Source organism: Bufo bufo, chromosome 1, assembly GCF_905171765.1.
Source record: "Bufo bufo chromosome 1, aBufBuf1.1, whole genome shotgun sequence".
In the NCBI taxonomy this organism is placed as follows: Eukaryota; Metazoa; Chordata; class Amphibia; order Anura; family Bufonidae; genus Bufo; species Bufo bufo.
Window position 1 is genome coordinate 330,146,574 of NC_053389.1, and position 26,027 is coordinate 330,172,600.

The 26,027-nt window shown below is 43.6% G+C and overlaps 1 long non-coding RNA gene across 1 annotated transcript; it reads right to left on the minus strand.

The window, feature by feature from the left end:
* Positions 1-274: 274 nt before the first annotated feature.
* Positions 275-23,063, minus strand: LOC120986994. The gene is made up of 3 exons (XR_005775868.1): positions 22,932-23,063; positions 12,401-12,405; positions 275-306 (listed from the first exon to the last, which is right to left on the minus strand). It is a non-coding gene; the product is annotated as an uncharacterized LOC120986994 (long non-coding RNA).
* Positions 23,064-26,027: the final 2,964 nt, after the last annotated feature.

Consider the following 26,027-nt stretch of genomic DNA (forward strand, 5'->3'; position numbering starts at 1 on the left):
GTTATTGGGATCTCCGACTAACAAATACAATCTGGCAACCATGGCTGTAGTGTCCACTATTTTGGGGTTTCTTGCTTCTTATTTGCAGCAACAGGGCCTGGAATGCTTTAAAAGGGTTTTCTAAGATATAAATACTGATGACCTATATTCTGGTCATGAGTGTCTGATTGGAGGTGGTTGACACTCTGGGACCCCCCCTTTCACGATCAGATGTTGGAGAAGGCTCTGGTGCTCCTGTAAGCACTGCAGCCTTCTTCGTGCTCATCAAGTACATTGCTTGGTATCGCAACTCAGCTCCATTCACTTCTATAGGGCTCAGCTGTGCCTAAGCCATGTGACAGATGAACTTGTCATTAAATGGCCTAGGGAAAGAGTGCTGAGGTGCATAGTGCATAAAAGTCACCAACATTCTGCTGACCCTGTAACTACAGAGTTCCAAAGCTCCTCTGACATTAATATCATTACAACAACTGCACACTGGGATCTTTATGACATGGGTTTCCATGAATGAGCTGCTGCATGCAAGGCTTACATCACCCAACACAAAATCAGGCATTGATAGAGTGGTGCAAATCATGCCACCACTGGACTCTAGAGCAGTGGAAAGGTGTTTGGTGGATTGATGAATTATGCTTCTTTATCTGGTGGTCTGATGGATGAGTGTAGGTTTGGTAAATGGCAGAAGAATGCTACCTGCCTGACTGCATTTTGCCAACTGTAAAATTGGTGGAAGGAATAATGTTATTGGGTTATTGTTCAGAGGTTGACCTAGACCCCTCAGTTTCAGTGAAAGGACATCTTAATGCCTCAACATACCAAGACATTTTTGACAATTATATGCTTCCAACTTTGTAGGGACATTTTGGGGTAGGCCCTTTTCTGTTATGTCATGACTGAGCCCTAGTACACAAAACAAGCTCCATAAATGCACGGCTGTGTCTGAGTCTGGTGTGAAAAAACTTGATTGGCCAGCACGGATTGCAAGCCAGACCTTCTTGTCCAACATCACTGACTGACCACAATAAAGCTCTTCTGAATGAATGGGTAAAATGTTACATAGATACACTCCAAAATCATATAGAAAGACTTTACAGAAGAGTGGAAGCTGTTTTAGCTGAAAAGGGGGAGGGTCAAACTTCCATATGCCTATGGATTTAGAATGAGATGTCATAAAAGCTTCAGTAGGTTTCACAATAGTTTTGTCCATATAATGTACAGTCGTGGCCAAAAGTTTTGAGAATGACACAAATATTAGTTTTCACAAAGTTTGCTGCTAAACTGCTTTTAGATCTTTGTTTCAGTTGTTTCTGTGATGTAGTGAAATATAATTACACACACTTCATACGTTTCAAAGACTTTTATCGACAATTACATGACATTTATGCAAAGAGTCAGTATTTGCAGTGTTGGCCCTTCTTTTTCAGGACCTCTGCAATTCGACTGGGCATGCTCTCAATCAACTTCTGGGCCAATTCCTGACTGATAGCAACCCATTCTTTCATAATCACTTCTTGGAGTTTGTCAGAATTAGTGGGTTTTTGTTTGTCCACCTGCCTCTTGAAGATTGACCACAAGTTCTCAATGGGATTAAGATTTGGGGAGTTTCCAGGCCATGGTCCCCAAGCCACTTAGTTATCACTTTTGCCTTATGGCACGGTGCTCCATCGTGCTGGAAAATGCATTGTTCTTCACCAAACTGTTGTTGGATTGTTGGAAGAAGTTGCTGTTGGAGGGTGTTTTGGTACCATTCTTTATTCATGGCTGAGTTTTTGGGCAAAATTGTCAGTGAGCCCACTCCCTTGAATAAGAAGCAACCCCACACATGAATGGTCTCAGGATGCTTTACTGTTGGCATGACACAGGACTGATGGTAGCGCTCACCTTTTCTTCTCCGGACCAGCCTTTTTCCAGATGCCCCAAACAATCGGAAAGAGGCTTTATCGGAGAATATGACTTTGCCCCAGTCCTCAGCAGTCCATTCACCATACTTTCTGCAGAAGATCAATCTGTCCCTGATGTTTTTTTTGGAGAGAAGTGGCTTCTTTGCTGCCCTTCTTGACACCAGGCCATCTTCCAAAAGTCTTCGCCTCACTATGCTTGCAGATGCGCTCACACCTGCCTGCTGCCATTCCTGAGCATGCTCTGCACTGGTGTCACGCCGATCCCGCAGCTGAATCCTCTTTAGAAGACGATCCTGGCGCTTGCTGGACTTTCTTGGACGCCCTGAAGCCTTCTTAACAAGAATGTAACCTCTTTCCTTGAAGTTCTTGATGATCCTATAAATTGTTGATTGAGGTGCAATCTTAGTAGCCACAATATCCTTGCCTGTGAAGCCATTTTTATGCAATGCAATGATGGCTGCACGCGTTTCTTTGCAGGTCACCATGGTTAACAATGGAAGAACAATGATTTCAAGCATCACCCTCTTTTTAACATGTCAAGTCGGCCATTTTAACCCAATCAGCCTGACATAATGATCTCCAGCCTTGTGCTCGTCAACATTCTCACCTGAGTTAACAAGACGATTACTGAAATGATCTCAGCAGGTCCTTTAATGACAGCAATGAAATGCAGTGGAAAGGTTTTTTTGGGATTAAGTCAATTTTCATGGCAAAGAAGGACTATGCAATTCATCTGATCACTCTTCATAACATTCTGAAGTATATGCAAATTGCTATTATAAAAACTTAAACAGCAACTTTTCCAATTTCCAATATTTATGTAATTCTCAAAACTTTTGGCCATGACTGTATATTTATTAGTTCAATGCAGAGAAATAGAAAATATTTTTTGCGACCATTGCATTTCCATCATAAGCTGATAAAAAGAAATCACTTATGTTATTATGAAATGTAAAATTTGGGGGGATATTTATCAAGATGGGTGCCCCGATTCCCAGCACTGGAGTTAGATGCACCTAATTTAATAAATTGCAGATGCCTCTTAATAAATTAGTCACGTTTTGAACTCTGTGCAGCAGAAACTCAAATTAGTTTCTGGCACAAGTTATACTAAATCCGTCAGGCAGTGATACAACTGTTATGTGGTTGCTAGGTACAGTGCTTTGTGTTTGTGGCCATTTTTGGACATATGCTTGTATTGTTGCACTTTATTGTACTGTACAGTGGTTTCTTATGGTGCACTAGGCCACAGTTCAGCCACATCGTGCTGAGAAGTCTGGTTCCAGATGTCATGAAAGGTGTGGACGACTTTAATTAATGATCCAGGGACAGGTGAGGGTGCAATTATGGAAAACAACTATGTTAATGATGTAGACCTGTGGTGAGGTTGATATAATGGACGTACTTACACTGATGAGCAAAAGGGTAACAAGGTTTTGAACTTTTGAATTTCAGGCTCCATATCTCACCATCCACTATAGCTTTGAATGTGAGACTTTCATCATTTTATAGACAATCGTCTTTGCAATCTCATACATAAATTGGACTTGCTAATATTTAGCATATGATTAGTTATTGCGGATTGTTTTCATGTAAGTGCATTGTTACTGTTTTGCTCCTAAAATTCTAAATGTTAATTTTTATAATTTTGTTAGTATTTTCTAAATCCACCTTTGACTTTCAACACTGGCTGAATCCTTCTGGGCATGCTCTTGATCAGATTCAAGCATGTTTCAACCAAAGTCTGCTCCCAGGTCTCTTCTACTCGTTCCCAATGTTGGTGCATACTGGTCAACTCGCTTGCGTAGGAATACAGCTTTTTCTTCTAATCTACCCGCAAGTGTTCGATTGGCTTGAGGTCTGGTCTAGTTCATTGTCATTCAACCATTTCTTCGCCAAGCTCGACATATGCTTCGGGTCGTTGCCCTGCTGGAACACTATGTTGTCCTTTTCATACCCATAGTACTCAAGTGTATGAAGTAACTTGTCTTGTAGGGTACTCACATATAGTTCAGCATTGAGACCACCAATGATCCTGGTCAAAAATGATCCTGGTCAAGTATCTAATGCCTTTAGCTGTGAAACAACCCTATATCATCAGGCTTTCTCCACCTAGCTTGACAGTTCCTTCAATTTCTAGATTTATTAGACCCCTTTTCCCTTGTTTCTTCCAGACCTATTTGCACCTATCAGGGCCCAGTCTATTAACTTTCATCTCATCGCTCAAAATCACCCGTTTCCAAGCCTCTACTGTCCACTGTTGGTACTTTTTTGCAAACTGGAGCTGACGCTTCTTATGATGATATTGAAGTCAAGGCTTCTTCACCTTTTTTTGGGCCACCATTCTAGACTTGTGTAATGCGTGTCGCATGGTGATTGCATGTCTGTGATCTGACTATTATGAAGCACATGAGCAACCTCCACTGCCATGTTTGTCATGCCAGAACTAATAGACCTTGTGATGAGCCTTGTTGACTCCGATATTTTGCCTGGACGTCCAACTCTTAGCTTTGGAATGGATGGACAGACTTTTTTCCTATTCTTCCAACTATCATGGCACTCACATGATGCAGTTTGGCAATTTTCTTGCCGAGATACCGCTATCGATAAGCTGAATGATGCTGTTTCTCTTTTCTTGGGAAATCTTCATGGCTGCTCCTGGATTTGAACCAGTGACCTTTCGCTTGGTAATCAACCGAATAACACACTAAGATATGGAGCCTGAAAGTCAAAAGTTCAAAACATTGCTACCCTTTTGCTTGTCAGTGTATATACTGGGTGCTCTGTTAAACAGCAGGTTGCAACTGGAATTTGAGAGGTTTGAGGAGAACTTGGGCATTGGACATACAGATTACAATACCCCTGTAAGCAGGAAAGCCCTAAAAAGAGAGAATCACAGTACCACAATGATACTTGCAATAGTATTTTGCACTGTTAAAGATTCAGTACCACTTTGTAATAAGCTTGCTACCCAACTGGGTGTTTTGAGCAAAAAACCTTGTTTCAGCTGTCTTGCGCATCTGTGATTATTTAGTGGTACCTTACGTATTGCTGTCCTTACTGCAAGGTATTCACTCAAGTGGTTGTTTGCTTTAGTCCTTGTTTTGTATATACCAATAAAATCAGGGACGGACTGGAAACTAAAAGTAGCCATGGAACAAAACTTAAAAGTGGCCCCATGTTGCAGGTGGATCCATACTAAAAGAAAGTAACATAATTAGACAGGGACAACAAAATCAGGAGGGCCAGCAATACCATAGTGCAGAGAAATATACCTTGCCAGCTGAACCAAATTCCACAGTGCAGCACAAAATACTGTCACCTGTGCCACAGTATTCAACTGTATAGCTGTCCTGAGGACATCAATAAAGTTGAATTCAGGAGGGTTGCTGGCCAGGTGAGTATGAGAGAATCAGATCATTTTGTACCCAGCTTGCAGCTGTGAGGAGGACTTGGGTGGCCCTCCTAGTCATCGGCCCAATGGGAAATTTCCCTGTAGGGTCTATGGCCAATTCACCCCGCATAGAATCTGTTGACGAGGTCCATCTCTTAGCTACATTTGAGAACCGTGACCAGCAGTTTTTGCAGCCATTTATTGATTTAATTTGGAGCCCTCCAATACTGTACAGCAGTTCTTCTGTAGATCACAGTGAAATGAGAGGGGCTGGGCCCTTCAAGATCAGCTAGACAGTTCGGGGAGACATAAAACACATAATGCAATTAAATGAGCAATGGGAAATGATTGTTAGAACTGGTGCAATAAGGTAATTGCTTCCATTTTCTAGCTTGTATCAAAATAGGTTTCCAATTGGGAGAACCTCTTCTAGAATAAAGCCCCTAATTTTTATTGGCTTTTTAAAACTTTTGTAAATGATACCACCTACAAAGTCTAGTTACGAAAAATGCACATATTACCTGAGTGTTTTCATTGCAAAGCTCATTAGTAAAGATCCCAGTCTTGTTTATCTCAGCTTAAGACAAGTATTGTACTTAATTCACTTTCATGCTTAAAGTGGAAGTCATTGACAACATCACTTGTGAGAGGCACTTTTAATTGTAATAGTGAGGCAATGGATAGTCTAGTACCATGGTATTGTTCAAGATGGGTTTATGTACCTGTAAACTAATTAAATAGGACTGATTATGGCCCTAGATTATATTTTTGTAACCTTCCAACTGATTCAATTAAGTTTTGTTTGTCAATTTATGTCCTGCATGTATTTCCTAAATAAGGGATTTAGTAAATCTCTCTTTACTGTCTCTTTAGGATAACTTACATTCCTCCCATTCCTGGATTTCCAGCTAAAGTTCCACAATAACTGCCCCTAGAATTTCTAAACAAAGAAAATTATCACCCGTAATGATTTGTTTCACAAATAGTGGATTAAGGATTATTTGGAAATTGAATGTGACTTGTTAGAGCAACTGTCCCAACAGATGTTAGACTTCACAGTCTACACAGAAGAAGGACTGGCAATCTATGAGCCACTTACTTCCATGTGACAGACGGACAGGGCTGTGTAGCTATGTGCGTTGGTGCTCTACAGGTAGATTATGCAGTATATGGGGAAGCAGAAAGGAATCCGTGGCACTCATCATCCGGTACAAACTTCTTTATTTATTGCAAAGCAGGTTCATATGGAGTGGAGAAACAAAGGTGACGGCCATTTCGTGCTACACTGCACTTCGTCTGACAATGAATCTAGTACCGCCCTTTTTAATCCCCTCACAGTCTATACACATATGTGCATGGTTACAACATAATTACAAACAACATCAAGAGCAGTGATTTAAAATTCATCTAAAATGAATGTCATTTTTGTAAAGCTGTAATATTTCCAATAAAACAATTTCTGCAATTTCATAAATGTAGTGATAGTAGTTAATAGGTACTGATGCACAGTACCGTCAAAAGTTTGGACATGGACACACTTCTTTTCTAATCAAACCAGAATGTTTTATATTTTAGATTCTTCAAAATAGCCCCCTTTTGCTTTGATGACAGCTTTGCACACTGTTGGCATTCTCTCAATCAGCTTTAAAGGGGTTATCCTTGAAAAGATAATGATGACATTCTCAAGATAGGTCATCATCATCACATCAGCGAGAGTCAAAGTCCGGGCATCTCCACTGATCAGCACCCAAGCACAATGGAAGTCAATGGGAGAACCCGAGCATTAAACCAGGCACCCTCTGCTCTGAAGAGGGGAAGGTGTCTGGTTTACAGGAAAAGGTCAGAAATTGATGGAAACACCACTGAAATGGTTCGGGAACAGCATAGGGAGGATGTCTGGATACAACTTGGACTCCCATGTCGCTGCTGGGAACGATGTTGTCCAAGTAGTACGCCAATTTTACAAAATGACAATAATACACACAAAACCGAAGATAAAATCGATTTTAGAGAAAATTTTTTATATTTACTTGTATATAAAGTGCAAGTGCTGCAAAAAATTACAAGGAAAAGGCACTCCGATACAACCTTTAATGCACCTGGGGCGTACAAAGATAATGCACCTTGGGCGTAAAAACCCAAGAGCAGAATATAAAATCAGTGATACAGTCCTAACCTCTGTATCTGAGGAAAGGGATTTAGGGGTCATTATTTCAGAAGACTTAAAGGTAGGCAGACAATGTCATAGAGCAGCAGGAGATGCTAGCAGAATGCTTGGGTGTATAGGGAGAGGAATTACCAGTAGAAAGAGGGAGGTGCTCATGCCGCTCTACAGAGCACTAGTGAGACCTCATTTGGAGTATTGTGCTCAGTACTGGAGACCATATCTCCAGAAGGATATTGATACTTTGGAGATAGTTCAGAGAAGAGCTACTAAACTAGTACATGGATTGCAGGATAAAACTTACCAGGAAAGATTAAAGGACCTTAACATGTATAGCTTGGAAGAAAGACGAGACAGAGGGGATATGATAGAAACTTTTAAATACATAAAGGGAATGAACAAGGTAAAAGAGGAGAGAATGTTTAAAAGATGAAAAACTGCTACAAGAGGACATAGTTTAAAATTAGAGGGGCAAAGGTTTAAAAGTAATATCAGGAAGTATTACTTTACTGAGAGAGTAGTGGATGCATGGAATAGCCTTCCTGCAGAAGTGGTAGCTGCAAATACAGTGAAGGAGTTTAAGCATGCATGGGATAGGCATAAGGCCATCCTTCATATAAGATAGGGCCAGGGGCTATTCATAGTATTCAGTATATTGGGCAGACTAAATGAGCCAAATGGTACTTATCTGCCGACACATTCTATGTTTTTAACCTGTATATCGCATAAAGGAGGGCCTCATTCACATTGTGGTACAATTGTTCAGGTAGTGGGACTCCTACACTCATAAAGCCTATGCACTAAGTAAAAGGGCTGCCAAAAATCACAAGGAACCGGCACTCCAATACACCCTTTATTACACATAAAGGACGCCATCACACACACAACCTTGAAAAATTATGATTGATGGCCTGCTGGTGACCCTCAAAAACATTAGTTGCAAGGGCCTGCTGGTGACCCTCTAAAATGTTATGGGTGAGGGCCTGCTGCTGATCTGACCATCTAAAACATTAAGGGTGAGGGCCTGCTGCTGAGCTGACCATCTAAAACATTAGGAGCAAGGGCCTGCTGCTGATCTAACCATCTAAAACATTATGGGCGAGGGCCTGCTAGGGACCCTCTAAAACATTAGGGGTGAGGGTCTGCTGCTGAGCTGACCTTCTAAAACATTAGGGGCGAGGGCCTGCTGCTGATCTGACCATCTAAAACATTAGGGGCGAGGGCCTGCTGCTAATATGACCCTCTAAAATATTAGGGGCGAGGGCCTGCTGCTGATCTGACCATATAAAACATTATGGGTGAGGGCCTGCTGGTGACCCTCTAAAACTTTAGGGGTGAGAGTCTTCTGCTGATCTGACCATCTAAAACATTAAGGGCGAGGGCCTGCTGCTGATCTGACCATCTAAAACATTAGGGGTGAGGGTCTGCTGCTGAACTGACCCTCTAAAACATTAGGAGCTAGGGCCTGCTGCTGATCTGACCATCTAAAACATTAGGGGCAAGGGTCCGCTGCTGAGCTGACCCTGTAAAACATTAGAGGCGAGGACCTGCTGCTGATCTGACCATCTAAAACATTAGGGGCGACGGCCTGCTGCTGATATGACCATCTAAAAAATTAGGGCGAGGGCCTGCTGCTGATCTGACCATCTAAAACATTATGGGTGAGGGCCTGCTGGTGACCCTCTAAAACTTTAGGGGTGAGAGTCTTCTGCTGAGCTGACCCTCTAAAACATTAGATGCGAGGGCCTGCTGCTGATCTGACCATCTAAAATATTAGGGCGAGGGCCTGCTGCTGATCTGACCATCTAAAACATTATGGGTGAGGGCCTGCTGGTGACCCTTTAAAACTTTAGGGGTGAGAGTCTTCTGCTGAGCTGAACCTCTAAAACATTAGAGGCGAGGGCCTGCTGCTGATCTGACCATCTAAAATATTAAGGGTGAGGGCCTGCTGCTGATCTGACCATCTAAAACATTATCGGCGAGGGCCTGCTAGGGACAGTCTAAAACATTAGGGGTGAGGGTCTGCTGCTGATATGACCATCTAAAACATTAGGGGCGAGGGCCTGCTGCTGATCTGACCATCTAAAACATTATAAGCGAGGGCCTGCTAGGGACCGTCCAAAACATTAGGAGTGAGGGTCTGCTGCTAAGCTGACCCTTTAAAACATTAGGGGCGACGGTCTGCTGCTGAGCTGACCCTCTAAAACATTATGGGCGAGATCCTGCTGGTGACCCTCTAAATCTTTGGGGGGAGGGTCTGCTGCTGAGCTGACCCTCTAAAACATTAGGGGCGAGGGCCCTCTGCTGATCTGACCTACTAAAACATTAGGCGCAAGGGCCTGCTGCTAAGCTGACCCTCTAAAACATTAGGGGCGAGAGCCTGCTGCTGATCTGACCATCTAAAACATTAGGGGTGAGGGTCTGCTGCTGATCTGACCATCTAAAACATTATGGGCGAGGGCCTGCTGGTGACCCTCTAAAACTTTAGGGGTGAGGGTCTGCTGCGGAGCTGACACTTTAAAACATTAGGGGCGAGGTCCTGCTGTTGATCTGACCATCTAAAACATTATGGGCGAGGGCCTGCTGTTGACCCTCTAAAACATTAGGGGTGAGGGTCTGCTGCTTAGCTGACCCTCTAAAACATTAGGGGCTAGGGCCTTCTGCTGATCTGACCTTCTAAAACATTATGGGCGAGGGCCTGCTGCTGAGCTGACCCTCTAAAACATTAGGGGCGAGAGCCTGCTGCTGATCTGACCATTTAAAACATTAGGGGTGAGGGTCTGCTGCTGAGCTGACCCTCTAAAACATTAGGGGCGAGTACCTGCTGCTGATTTGACCATCTAAAACATTAGGGGTGAGGGTCTGCTGGTGACCCTCTAAAACATTAGGGGCAAGGGCCTGCTGATCTGACCATCTAAAACATTAGGGGTGAGGGCCTACTGCTGATCTGACCATCTAAAACATTATGGGCGAGATCCTGCTGGTGACCCTCTAAAACTTTGGGGTGAGGGTCTGCTGCTGAGCCGATCCTCTAAAACATTAGGGGCAATGGCCTGCTGCTGAGCTGACCCTTTAAAACATTAGGGGCGGGTGCCTGCTGCTGATCTGACCATCTAAAACATTATGGGCGAGGGCCTGCTGGTGACCCTCTAAAACATTAGGGGCAAGGGCCTGCTGATCTGACCATCTAAAACATTAGGGGTGAGGGCCTACTGCTGATCTGACCATCTAAAACATTATGGGCGAGATCCTGCTGGTGACCCTCTAAAACTTTGGGGTGAGGGTCTGCTGCTGAGCCGATCCTCTAAAACATTAGGGGCAATGGCCTGCTGCTGAGCTGACCCTCTAAAACATTAGGGGCGAGAGCCTGCTGCTGATCTGACCATCTAAAACATTAGGGGTGAGGGTCTGCTACTGATCTGACCATCTAAAATCTTATGGGCGAGGGCCTGCTGGTGACCCTCTAAAACTTTAGGGGTGAGGGTCTGCTGCGGAGCTGACACTTTAAAACATTAGGGGCCAGGTCCTGCTGTTGATCTGACCATCTAAAACATTATGGGCGAGGGCCTGCTGTTGACCCTCTAAAACATTAGGGGTGAGGGTCTGCTGCTTAGCTGACCCTCTAAAACATTAGGGGCTAGGGCCTTCTGCTGATCTGACCTTCTAAAACATTAGGGGCGAGGGCCTGCTGCTAAGCTGACCCTCTAAAACATTAGGGGTGAGAGCCTGCTGCTGATCTGACCATTTAAAACATTAGGGGTGAGGGTCTGCTGCTGAGCTGACCCTTTAAAACATTAGGGGGCGGGTGCCTGCTGCTGATCTGACCATCTAAAACATTATGGACGAGGGCCTGCTGGTGACCCTCTAAAACATTAGGGTTGAGGATCTGCTGCTGAGCTGACCCTCTAAAACATTAGGGGCAAGGACCTTCTGCTGATCTGACCTTCTAAAACATTAGGGGCGAGGGCCTGCTGCTGAGCTGACCCTCTAAAACATTAGGGGCAAGGGCCTGCTGCTGATCTGACCATCTAAAACATTAGAGGCGAGTGCCTGCTGCTGATTTGATCATCTAAAACATTAGTGGCGAGGCCTGCTGCTGAGCTGACCCTCTAAAACATTAGAGGTGAGGGTCTGCTGCTGAGCTGACCATCTAAAACATTAGGAACGAGGACCTGCTACTGATCTGACCCTCTAAAAAATTACATACTCCTTCACCATCTTCCAAAACTTTTACCTCCTTGCGACACTAGGCAGCGCATCAGGGTGAGGGTGCTGGCGGGGTGTCATGAGACTGTCCCAGGCCTTGGAGAGTGTTGTTCTGCCTCTGTTGGAACTGCTGTGTGTTCCCCTTGTCCCCCCTCCTCGGTTGCCCAAGGAACTACGTACTCTGCTGCCAGCGTAGTCATATGGAAATTGTTGGAGCAATTTTTCCACAAGGACCTTCTGGTATTCCACCATTTTATCTGTGTTTTCCAAAATGCGTATAACGCGAGGGTCACGGAAAAGGCAGACACACAAGTCAGCCATGAGTCCCAATCTCCTCATCCTCTTCCTCCTCTTCGGCTCATCCACGCTGAACAGATGGAATAAACCTGCTATGGGTACTACCCTCTCCTGCTCCTCCTCATCATCCAATTTACACTGAGAGGATGGTCTGGCTATCACCCTGTGTACTGTCTTTCCCCATTTCCACCTCTTCCACATGCAAAGCGACCGCCTTCACTGTAAGCAGCGAGCGTTTCATTAGACACAGAAGTGGGATGGTTACGCTAATAATAGCGGCATCGCCGCTCACCATCTTTGTTGATTCCTCAAAGTTGCGTAAAACCTCACAGAGGTCAGACATCCATGCCCACTCATCGCTTGTGAAGAACGGAAGCTGACTGGAAAGGCAACGACCATGTTGCAGCTGGTATTCCACTACTGCCCTCTGCTGCTCACAAAGCCTGGCCAACATGTGTTGCCAGACCTGTCGATGACTTGTGGAAATGGGCACACCTTCACCATTTGCTCTGGCAAACTGGGGTAGGTTTTGAGAAACCGCTGAACTACTAAGTTGAACACGTGGGCTAGGCATGATATGTGTGTGAGCTTGCTGAGCTCCAAAGTCCTCACCAAGTTATCGCCATTATCAGACACAACCATGCCTGGTTATAGGTTGAGTAGCGAGAGCCACAGCTCAGTCTGGTCTCCTATACCCTGTCACAGCTCTGCGGCGGTGTGCTGTTTGCAGTGGCGTCGCCAGGGGGGAGGGCCAGAGGGGGCCTACATCATGCTGTGCCCCCCCATGTGCCCCCCCAACTAAAATGCCCCCCCCTAAGTGAGCCGCCGCCGCCGGGCACAGGGAGATGAGCGCTTCCATTGCACTAGGCCGGCAGCCTATCAGAGGCCGGCGCAGGCGGCGCAATGACGTCATCGCGCCGCCTGAGCCTTACAGCGCGGGACACAGGAAGAGTCTGCATCGCATCGCTGACACTGAGGTAAGTATAAGTGTTTACATTATGGGGGGCACTAGCAGGAAGGGGGAAGAGGAGCACTATGGAGGCATTTACTGGGGCACTATATAGGGGTATTTTATACTGGCACATTATGGGGGACATTAGCTCAACTGTGGGCATAAGGGGGTATGTTTTGCACATTATAAGGAGAATTATTTCTACTGGGGGGCATTATGGTGGGTTTTATTACTCCCCCATGGTATGACCCCCTAGTAGCAGCACCAGCCTCTCTCTGCTCTACTATCCCTCTGCCCCTTCTCCAAATCCTTATTATGAAATCTTTCTCATTAGGATAAAGCACAACATCAGCTCCGCCGAGCCCCCGGCCAAGTGTTGAAGTGGCGTCCGAGATCCCCAAGGGCCAAGCCAAGTAACTGTAAGTGTTCATGTGAAATATGTTTATTTTATATATGTACACTCCTGTGAGAGGCGGGGAGCGAGATCTGTGGATGACACTGTTATAGGGAGGGAGATCTGTGGATGACACTGTTATGGAGGGGGAAATGGGGATGACACTGTCATGGGGTGGATCTGTGTATGACACATATAGCATAAGATGCTATATACGGTATGTGGCATTCACAGATCCCCCCCATAGCAGTGTCATCCACAGATCCCCCTCTCTATAAAAGTGTCATCCACAGACAGCTGGACTTTTCTTCCCTGTTGCGGTTTTAGGTATTGGGTAAAGTATTGCAGCATTTCTAAGCGTACTTGTGTAAATGTATCATTGTTATAGCTGCCCCCCCCCTACTTTTTTCCTGGCCCCCAGTGTGCCCCCCCAAAATTTGAAAGCTAGAGACGCCACTGGCTGTTTGTCACCTAAGCAAATTATGCCACTTCCCCACTGCAGTGCTACACTGCTTCCAGCCACTGACTGATGGCTGACTGCTGCTGCAAGATTAGAATTCAGAGGTGGAAGTGGAGAGTGATGTGGAGGAGGAGAAGGGGGATTGCAGCCACTAATGTAGGTGGTGGTGGAAATCCTGATGGAAGAAGGGCCTGCAGTCCTTGGCGTCGGTAGCACCTGTGCCATTGCCATCAGGGAAATGAAGCGTCCCTGGCCAAAAGCACTTGTCCATGTGTCAGTCGTTAAGTGGACCTTCCCAATAACTGCGTTGGTCAGGGCACGGTTGATGTTACCGGACACATGCTGGTGTAAGCGGGGACAGCACACCAGGAAAAATAGTGGTGGCTGAGGACTGAGTAACGAGGGACGGCTACCGCCATCAGACTGCGGAAAGCCTCTGTGTCCAAATGGCAACATTTCCAGAGCCATCAATTTGGAAAGGTGCGCATTTAGTGCTATGGCCTATGGGTGGGTGGCTGGGGATTTGCGCTTTTGTTCAAAGGCCTGGGGTATAAACATCTGTATGCTGCGCTGGGACACAGAAGTGGATGTGCTAGCTGATGGTGCTTGCGAAGGTCTAGGTGCAGATCGGGAGACAACCGGGCCTGCGTCTTGGACAGGGGATTGCCCAGCACGTAATACTGTACAGGGGAATAGGTGGCAGTGGTGTGACCTGCAGACACTGATTGTGGACCCAGGTGTTCGTCCCAACTATTAGGCTGCTTTGATGCCATGTGGCGGATCATGCTGTTGGTGGTGAGCTTGCTAGTGTTTATGCCCCTGCTCATTTTGGCACGGCATAGGTTGCAAATGACAATTCTTTTATTGTCCACACTTTCCACAAAAAAGCGCCAGACTGCGGAACACCTACCCCTTGGCAAGGGAGATTGCCGCAAGGGGGTGCACAGGGGAACTGTTGTGGGCCTGTTTGGTGTGGCCCGCCTAATTCCTTTTGCCACCCCACTGCCACTTCCAGCCTGTTGCGGTGCTGTGGATCCCTCCCCCTCTGTACTGCTGTCCTCGCTCGGCTTGCCACCTTCACAGGTTGAGTCAGTGATTTCATCGTCCAGCACCTCCTCTTCCACTTCCTCACCCTGGTCATCCTCCTGACTTGTTGACCTAACAAGTACCTCACTTATTGACAACTGTGTCTCATCCCCATCATGAACCTCTTGAGACACTAATTGCTGTTGACTTATTGGCAACTGTGTCTCATCATCATCATCCACCTCGTGAAACACTAATTGCTGTTCCCCACCGACATCTTTTTCTGACTGTGGATGCTTAAGAGTTTGGGAATCAGTGCACAAGATCTCCTCATGTCCCTCTTCAAGCGGGATTAGAGAGAGGGCCAAATCAAGGAATGGAGATGAAAACAGTGATGTGGGATCACTTGTTTGCCAAGACTCTCCATGGTGGGAAGAAGGAGGATCAGGGCAAGGATTCTGTTGACCAGACTTTGGCTACTGAACTGGACTTTGTGGAAGACAGGGTGGTAATTAACCGACTGGAAGCATTATCTGCTGCAATCCAACCAACCACCTGGTTGCACTAGTGTGACTTTGAGAGTGGTGTCCTGTGCCGCCCTGAAAAATGGAACATGAATCTAGATATTGCGGATGAGTGTGTTTCTTGTGCTCTGGCAGCAGGCACAGTTTCACCGTGCCCAGGGCCACGGCCTCTGAGTGCACCATCAGCAGCACGGCCACTTCCCCATCCCTAACTGCTCGCCTTGAGCATATTAAATGGAATATATGCTTGCAAGTATGTCACACGTACACTAGCGCAGGCTTTGTAAGTGTATGCACAAATAAATTAAACTGAATGTCACAGATATTTAGGATGCGCAAACGTTATACAGGAGATGTAGCGCAGGTAATGTCGCTGTCACCAGTGGCGAAAATATTAAACTGAATGTCACTGATATTTAGGATGCGCAAACCTTATTCAGGAGATGTAGCGCAGGTAATGTCGCTGTCACCAGCGGCGAAAATAATAAACTGAATGTCACTAATATTTAGGATGCGCAAACCTTATACAGGAGATGTAGCGCAGGTAATGTCGCTGTCACGAGCGGCGAAAAAATTTAACTGAATGTCACTGATATTCAGGATGCGCAAATGTTATACAGGAGATGTAGCGCAGGTTATGTCGCTGTCACCAGTGGAGAAAATATTAAACTGAATGTCACTTATATTTAGGATGCGCAAACGTTATACAGAAGATGTAGCGGAGGTAATGTCGCTGTCACCAGCGGCGAAAAAATGTAACTAAATTTCACAGATATTTAGGATGTGTAAACGTTATACAGGAGATGTAGCGCAGGTAATGTCGTTGTCACCAGCGGTGAAAAAATTTAACTGAATGTCACTGATATTTAGGATGCGCAAATGTTATACAGGAGATGTAGCGCAGGTAATGTCGCTGTCAGCAACGGCCAAACAAATGCGCTGAATGTCACATATATTTAGGATGCGCAAATGTAACACAACAGATGTAGCAAGGGTTGTGTCGCTGTCAGCAGTGGCCAAACAATTGCACGCAATTTAGCACAGGTTGCGCTAATAATATATATTGCAGCCAGATAAAACAATAGTACTTAAAAGGACTTTTGGTTCTCTACCACCTTTCAAGGCTAAACCCTGCCTAAAAAAAAAAATTACTACACAATCTGTCCCTTCTGCTTCAGCTCTCCCTGACTAAGACTGAGCCGAACCATGTGTTATCGGGTGCTATATAGCACACGATGACGTGTTCTGGCCAGCCAATCACTGTAATGCCAGTGACCAACATGGCTACGGTATTACAGTGAGGGCCAGTACTTTTCCGCACTTTTATTGGCTACGTAGCAGCCAAAAAACGTGCGGGGAGGAGACTCGAGCATTGCGCTCGACCACACGCGGTGTTCGGCCGGACACTGCGATGTGCGGAGCATCGCGAAGCTCAAGTGAAAATAATTTTCGGATGAGCATTCTCGCTCAACAATATTCAGAGCTGAACCCAGACATAAGCTCCTTTCACTTACACTCACCTAAAGAATTATTAGGAACACCTGTTCTATTTCTCATTAATGCAATTATCTAGTCAACCAATCACATGGCAGTTGCTTCAATGCATTTAGGGGTGTGGTCCTGGTCAAGACAATCTCCTGAACTCCAAACTGAATGTCAGAATGGGAAAGAAAGGTGATTTAAGCAATTTTGAGCGGGGCATGGTTGTTGGTGCCAGACGGGCCGGTCTGAGTATTTCACAATCTGCTCAGTTACTGGGATTTTCACACACAACCATTTCTAGGGTTTACAAAGAATGGTGTGAAAAGGGAAAAACATCCAGTATGCGGCAGTCCTGTGGGCAAAAATGCCTTGTGGATGCAAGAGGTCAAAGGAGAATGGGCCGACTGATTCAAGCTGATAGAAGAGCAACGTTGACTGAAATAACCACTCGTTACAACCGAGGTATGCAGCAAAGCATTTGTGAAGCCACAACACGCACAACCTTGAGGCGGATGGGCTACAACAGCAGAAGAGCCCACCGGGTACCACTCATCTCCACTACAAATAGGAAAAAGAGGCTACAATTTGCACGAGCTCACCAAAATTGGACTGTTGAAGACTGGAAAAATGTTGCCTGGTCTGATGAGTCTCGATTTCTGTTGAGACATTCAAATGGTAGCGTCCGAATTTGGCGTAAACAGAATGAGAACATGTATCCATCCTCTGATGGCTACTTCCAGCAGGATAATGCACCATGTCACAAAGCTCGAATCATTTCAAATTGGTTTCTTGAACATGACAATGAGTTCACTGTACTAAAATGGCCCCCACAGTCACCAGATCTCAACTCAATAGAGCATCTTTGGGATGTGGTGGAACGGGAGCTTCGTGCCCTGGATGTGCATCCCTCAAATCTCCATCAACTGCAAGATGCTATCCTATCAATATGGGCCAACATTTCTAAAGAATGCTATCAGCACCTTGTTGAATCAATGCCACATAGAATTAAGGCAGTTCTGAAGGCAAAAGGGGGTCCAACACCGTATTAGTATGGTGTTCCTAATAATTCTTTAGGTGAGTGTATTTAGCCTGTATCAATGGAGCATCTAAGCATTTCTACTAGCTCTGATGCTCCCGTTGCCCTGTGCTGCATCACACAGGACAAGGGCTTTTTCTTCACTACCGGTAACGTATCGGGCTTCTCGTGGATATGCTAGGTGGAGACTCCCATCTAGCAGTGATCCCGGTGATGTCACTGGTACAAATTAGCGGTATATTACATTGCCCTATGCTGTATGACAGGCTAGGGCAGCGCAAAGACAGCTTATTATTGCTGGTGACATCACCGGGATCACTGCTAGGCGGAAGCCTTTGTCTAGCATACTGAGAAAAAGCTGGGTATGTCACCAGCAAATAAACAGATAGCCCTTTTCCTATGCTATGCAGTGCAGGGCAAGGGGGAGCATCGGAGCTAGAAATGCTCGACTCATACATGGTAAATAAGTGAAGGGGAGTTTGTTCGGGTTCAACGCTGAACCCGGACAATCCTTTAAATCACAAACTTCACTCTCTTAGGCTATGTTGATTCTTCATTGTCGTTCTTTATGAAAAAGACAGAAAAATCTATTCATATCAATTATATCATATAACATACATTTTTATAGTGATATTGTAAGAAAAACTGGTAAAATTCACAAAGAGGTACAAAGTATAATACTGTGCAAAAAGGAAACAAAGGCATGCCAAGTACAGCACATCCCAAACTCTCTCTCCTGAGTAGATACCATGATCTACAGTGAGTCCAGGAAAAAATAAATAAAAGTTTGGAGCCAATGCGCAGATCAGTTGGTACACCCATTTTGATCTAGGGGCCATGTTTGATCCATCAACCGTGTTTGGCATCTGGATTTAACACTAATAATTGTAAAAGCGAAATACCATTAAGTTCATAGTAGGTAGGGAGAACAGCGGCTGCTGTATACATGCTCCGGCTTCCCCAATCCCTGTCGGGGGAGTTGGAGCACACCCAGATGACCACGGCATATGAAGGGTTAAAAGTCCGTGGACATTAGTGTCGGGTGTCTGCTCTTTAAAACAACGGACGTGTGCAGCCCTAACACTGAGATTGGGCCACCAAGTGGGAATAATATGATTAGGCAGAGTTGCCTGGGTATACCTGATTTATAGGGATTTGTGACAAATTAATTCGGAAACAAATCAAATTTCTTGGTGAACTTTGACAGAATCAAATTTTTCAAAGTTCACTCATCTCTAACGATAACCATCCAAATCAGTGAATGTCCATGCAACACATGGATGGCTCTCCATTGTGACTGACAGGACATAAGGATATTGGTTAACCCCTGTGGTTTCCTTTCCCTAAAAAAATATGGTACTAACTCACCGGAAGATGCGTAACTTGGGCTCCTTGGCTTCAATGTAAAATATGTGACAAGGTGTCTTCTTATGTGACACAGTGCTTTACGCCTCCCACCACCTCCCTCTACTCTAATCCCCAGGGGAGTGCTCTCCCAGTTAATATACCAGAATCTTGTGTCTAGTGTATCCTCTGATTCCTCCTATTGGCCAAATATCCTATTAGTTTTCTGTGCCACATTGGCATGCCTGCCTCCATACCATGATATCTTATTACACATCTTTCAATGCATGTAATGACAAAAGGCTATATTAATTAAAAGTTTTTTTTGCCATATCTCTCATCTTGACACATTACCAATAAAGCAGCATGAATTTTGTCTGCTTTCCTAGGTTTACAGAGTCCTCTGTCCAAGGTACTGAATGAATAAAAATTTAAGTGGGTATGCATAGTATGTACAGAACAAAAGCAGTCCATAACTTCAGTTCTTCATCACATAGAAGCAGATGGGTCAATTAGTAGCACACATTAACTTTACCTATATAAAGCATGTGAAGAGTTAGGGTTAACACACTCAATTTACAATTTTCCTATCATTTACATTCCCAGAAAAAAAGTTGTCTCTTCGGTAGTGATGAGCGGCAGAGGCAATATTCGAATTTGCAATATTTTGCCAATATTTGGGCGAATATTGGTCATAAATAAGCGAATTCGAGAATTCAGCATTATTTTCTTGAGTGCGAAAATCAGCAATGTAATATGTGCGTATTGCATGCACAATACAGGTGTAGGTCACTGTTGCTACATTTTTCCAAGCTGCTAGAAGTTTCCTGAGACTGGAGAAAATGGTGGGCAGAACATTACAATAACTTTATATGCAGATAGAGTGCTCCAATATATTTGCAAATGCGAAAATTGGCAATTAATGATGCGCATATTTTGGCGCAATACGTGCAACTTCACATTTTAGCAGGTCTGACTACATATTACTGATTGGGGCACTAAGTATTGCGAACATGCACAGCCCTATGTCTGTAGCATATATGTATTGACAGCAGAACCTATCACACTACCTAACACCCTGCACTGGAACCAGCTACACTATATCAGGATATAACCTACAATGACTATATCCCACTAACTATATGTAATATATATATATATATATATATATATATATATATATATATATAAGCTAACTAACTATCTAATGTAATGACACAGCAAAGCACATAGCACAGCAATGACACTGCTGTCTCTCTCAGAACTCCATAAAACTCCATAAAACGGCTGCTGGGGAGGTTCTTATATAGTAAAGGGGTAGGCAACTTTCCTATTGGTTGCTAGGGATTTTGCTAAGCTCAGACAAAGGCATTGCAGCCTTCTCATTGGCCCACAAGCAAGAAGCAGGGAGGGATCATGGGTTCAGATGAAAAAAAAATCTAGAATATTCGCGAATACAAATATATATATCACTATATTCAAAATCTTTGCGAATTCTCAAAGTGGCGATATTCGCGATTAGAATTCACGATTAGAATATTCGCGCCCAACACTACTCTTTAGCAAACAACAGGTACTATATTTATATGAAAAGGGCGGCTCTGCACAGGAACCCAATGCTGTATGATCTGGCAATCTTCCTATAATATGGAAAAATTACTACTTTGACTACAACTATAATCGATATGCAATATGCATATATAAATATTGGGCAGTGTGGCCATCTTTACCCCTACATAACTCTTGTAAACATTATCTCACCTCATATCCAAAAAAAATAAAAGAGAAAAACATGGGTCGCACATCCACATGCTATGCATTGATCTATAACTGCTTCTCAGCACAATTAACATTGCGTATCAGCGTAATAAATAGTATGCAGCCCCCTGATAGATGTACCGTACATGAGGCATTGGTATATGTTTTGATAAAAATGCATAAGCCCACTCATCACGCCAAGGTTGCCTCCTCGAGTAGGACCTACTGGGTCCCACCAACTCGCCAGCACAGCAACAATGGCAACCAAGCAGATCTCAAAAGTTCACCTTTCCATGTGCTCTCAGGAACTTATTAAGCCTCATTCACACGTCAGTGTTTCACGGACGTGTGCTGTACGAGTTCTCCACGTCCCTATTAATTTCAATGTGTGCATTCACACATCAGTGTTTTAGCACGGTCCGTGGGTCAGTTTTTTAGCACGGATGCATGCTCTATTTTGTCCATGTTCACAGATCCATCACGCCCATTATAGTCTATGAGTCCATCAAAACCACGGATGCCATGCGTGTTGCATCCGTGTTTCACGGATCATTAAGAAGAGATTATTTGAAAATTATTTTTCAGCTGTTCAGTGTCCGTGAAACACAGATGCAACACAGACAGCAAAAAACGGACACAGGGACCCAACACGGATCCTACATGAACAGCTTCACAGATGCATCACTGACCACCTGCTCATGGATCTGAGCAAGGACACAGATGTGCGAATGAGGCTTTAATGTGGATGTGCGATCCATGTTTTTCTCTTTTTTTTGGATATTATCTTACTTCATCCTATATATCCATTGAGGAATTGAGTTTGATAAAGGTCTCTTTTTTTTTGGAGTGTTTGGTGTTTTTTTTTCTGGAGTGTTTGGTGTTTACATATGTGAAACTTTTGAACACACGATGTAACGGCATTTTAGATGAACAAATACATGTTAAGTTGTATAGATTTGGCATTTCAAGTAATTTTGTTTGATTTTGTGCATATTCTCTCCATCCAATTTCAATATTGTATCTACAGGATAGGTTATAAATGTATAAATCCTGCTGGTGCAACCAGTAGGAACTATTACTACCATTAGAAGGGGATTCTAAATTCTCAATCCTCCTTAGCTGTTTCCATAATTACCAAAACTTTTTAATATAGAAGCAAGTTATGCTATGAGGGTGGTTGTGGGGTGCAAGGTAGGAGAACAGGAGGCAGATGAAGATCAGGTGTAGAGACCAATGACGAGGCCACCAATCTCTCCTTTACCGAATAGATGATGTGCGTCACAGTACAAATATATACAGTAGGCAAACACCTTAAGTATTTCACAGAATAGCTTTTGCCCAAAGGTTGCGTATAGGAGGTGGCTATTATGATGTTGATCCACTCTTAGTCTCTCTCCTTATAGTCACTAGCTATCTTTCCGAAATGACCAAAGGCATGCAAGTCCTCAATATTTCTTTGCAGTGCCAAACTGCCGGGTGCAGTCCGAGATTGGATAGCCAGTCTGTCTCAGAAGTGTGGTGGGCACCAGAATGAATATAAGCCAAAACAATGCCAATAAAGATTAAAAATGCATGCGTGCATTACCTTTACTGACTCAGTCCAAGCCCAGTCCACATGATCCTCAACCTTCTTTAATACTTGCAATGCTTCTTTCCCTCAGAGGTTAATCTTTAGAAAAATAGCTTCACTCACAAAAATGATATTTTTTTGGGAGCATAATTCTGTCTTGGCTTACTTGGCAGTGGCACATACTAGACACGTTCTCTCTTTCTTGAACACTAGCAGACTCCATCAGCAAGGGAAAATGAGACCAGCTCATAAACTGGCAATTAACACTAAGAACTGCCAGTTAACCGTTTTCTACATATGCATAGCCTTTTTGGGTTACATATTGAATAGATGATAGTATGACAGTGAACACTTTAACCACTTTAGTAATGAAACATAACATTAATCCCTTAGCAGTGAACCATAGCATAAATCCTTTAGTACAGCGATGCTCAACCTGCGGCCCTCCAGCTGTTGTAAAACTACAACTCCCTCCATGGCCTGCTGTAGGTTGTCCAGGAATTATGGGAGTTGTAGTTTTGCAACAGCTGGAGGGCCACAGGTTGAGCATGCCTGCTAAAGTACAAAACAAAGAGATTTCCAGCTCACCTGAAGCTGGCATATGCACCGTGCACGGAAGACCTGGGCTTAAAGCTCCCTCCGCCGCTCCTGGTCCCCGCACTGGAGCTGCTGCTTCTCGCTGCACACTGATGAAAACATCCGGTGTCAGTGGGGAGAAGCCAATGGCAGGCGGGGATGAGCCTCCATAGTGTCACCTGCGTTGCTTGGGCGGCTCGTCCCCGCCTGCCATTGGCTGCTTCCCCCGGCAGTGCGGGGATCATGAGCGGCGGATGGAGAGGGGAGTGGGGTAAGTATATTACATGTGAGGGGCCTGGCACATGAGGGGACTGTTTCTGAAATCAGATCTTTAAGGCTAATTCAAAATTCCTGAAAAAGGATCCAGCACTGTTTTTTAAAAGCCCATGTTGCATTATTCAAATATTCAATACATACAGGTGTGGAAACATAATCTCCTAGGTTCCAGTTTATATGTTTCAGATGACTAGGCGTCCTTAATCATAACACGGAACTAATAGTATGTGAGCCCGATATATACTAGTTTGAAAATAGGTATCGCCCACTGGTGGTGGGAAGGCATCCATGTGGAGCTAAATTCTAAGTTATGATTAAGGACGCCTAATCGTAAACTGGAACCTAGGAGATTCTGTTTCCACACCTGTATCTATTGAATATTTGAATAAACCAGCATGGACTTTTAAAATCCAGTGCTGGATCCTTTGTCATGAAGCATAAACCCTTTAGCAGTGAACCAGCAGGTCAACTGCCACCCATTTAAACTCCTTCTCAACTTGATTGTGTGGATGAGGTATGGGGGAACTCTCGTTTACTGATCAACCGCCCCTCCATACTAACAATCATACATTTATCACCACCTCTCCTGTGCATAGGAACCTATTTTTTTCTAACCAGGAAGTCACTGGTATTTCATGCTGTCAGTGGTTTGGGCAGCATTAAGTTTCTGACAGGTTCCCTTTAATAAGGTTTTCAAACTGACTTCTAAGAGAAAATGGGTATCAGCCAAAAAAGTATATTTAACTTTGTTATTTGAGTATCTTGTCTGATTCAAAACTCTTTTTCAGGTTTAGGAATTATGCAAAGTATACATTAACTTACCCATTTATAAGCCTACTTGTTTTCTTACTGACATATAAAAAGTGCATCCAGCCGATCTATCAAACAATAGATTCATTATTCGAAACTCTCAAAGTAATTAAGCTTCATGAGTGAAGTAGTGAAGTTATTAGCTTGCTCTAAAACTTGTGTATTGTAAAAGCTGTATATCTCTTATCTTGCTCTATAAGTGCACTGGCTTCCTCTAGTGAGAATGGCTGGCTTATCACAATGCACCTAACATCTGGATATTACAATAAGCCAATTCACGAAAGACTAGAAATGTGCTGCTTATGTTACACCTGTTTTATTGTTCGAATGGAACACAATGGCACGGGGTGGGGGGACCTCTACTCATATATCCAATTACTTGAACTTCATATACTATCTAGATTATCTCTAAATGCCAAAGAGCAATGAACATGAGGGTCAAATAAATCCTGAAATGGCTTTCAGTCAACCATCTGACCACATTTGAATTATTTGCTAAAATGTATGAAGAATGTATGAAGAAAAAATGACCAATGTTCAAATTTTTCTTTCAGAGGTTATTTTTATTTTATTTCTTTTTTTAAATCACTGAATAAAGAGGCCTAAATGGGAGGAAATGCTCAGAACCCCAAATACTGTAACATATTTATAACCGGGGGAGCAAAACCTCCACATGTAATCCTCTGCAAACGGCAATCCCCAGCAATTAATGCATACAATAGAGGTTGCCGGCAGCGGACAACATGTACCACAAGGACATCCTACACAAGATGAAATAATGTGTGGATTAGACTATAAGAATAAATAAATCACTGCAAAGGTGCACTACAATATATGCAAATGAAAATACAAGGCTAAACCCTCGCGCTAGATGTTAAAATGAGACTTTAGCCAATATATTCTGTTAAAGAACATATCAGAGCCCGCTCACCCCGTAAGGGTATTTCAGTTGGCGCGGGATCTACCGCTAAACCTACCTATAGTTTGTGAACACTGAAAATAAAGACCGTCACTCATACACTGGGGGTCACGTGAGAAATTGAGTAAAATGCAATTTTAATAACTAGGTCAGATAAAAAATAAAATAAAATACAGCATAAATATACAGTAGAACAAAATAATTAGGTAATTCGGTAAATAAAATCCGAGGAAATAGTAGCTATATAGAAAGCATCTCAGGCATAATTGTATGTCTTGGACATCAAAGCAGTCATTAATGCGATTTCTGTTTTTGTTAAACAGTTATTCCTCTTTCCTAATAGAGTCTTCCACTATATGTTAGTAGTTAGTATTTGCAACATACAATTTAGTGTGGCTGATTAATGAATAATGATAATAGAAATACATAAAATATATCACTGGAATCAAATGTGGAATCCAATTCATATCTTAGTAGATTAAGTTCATATATTGATAAGTTGATATGTTGATATAGATGAAAACAGGGGGGGTGCCCTCCGCCAAGGGGACATCGCAGTGCTGATAAACAGCCAGACATGCGATCTCCCGTCAGCAAGGTGCACCCCCCTCAATAATCTATAGAAAATCAAAAATTTGAAGTTCAGCATTGAGCCATATTGAGTCATATATCAACATATGAACTTATCAATATATGAACTTGATCTACTAAGATATGAATTGGATTCCTCATTTGATTCCAGTGATATATTTTATGTATTTCTATTGAGGTTGTTTCCATAAACTTGATGATTTATTCCTTTATATGTGTATCAATCAAATTTTTTATACATATGTGATAGGGAAAGCCACTAGATCTAAATATCATGACATCTAGCAATTACTGACAAAAAAACAAATACAGGGAGTGCAGTATTATTAGGCAAGTTGTATTTTTGA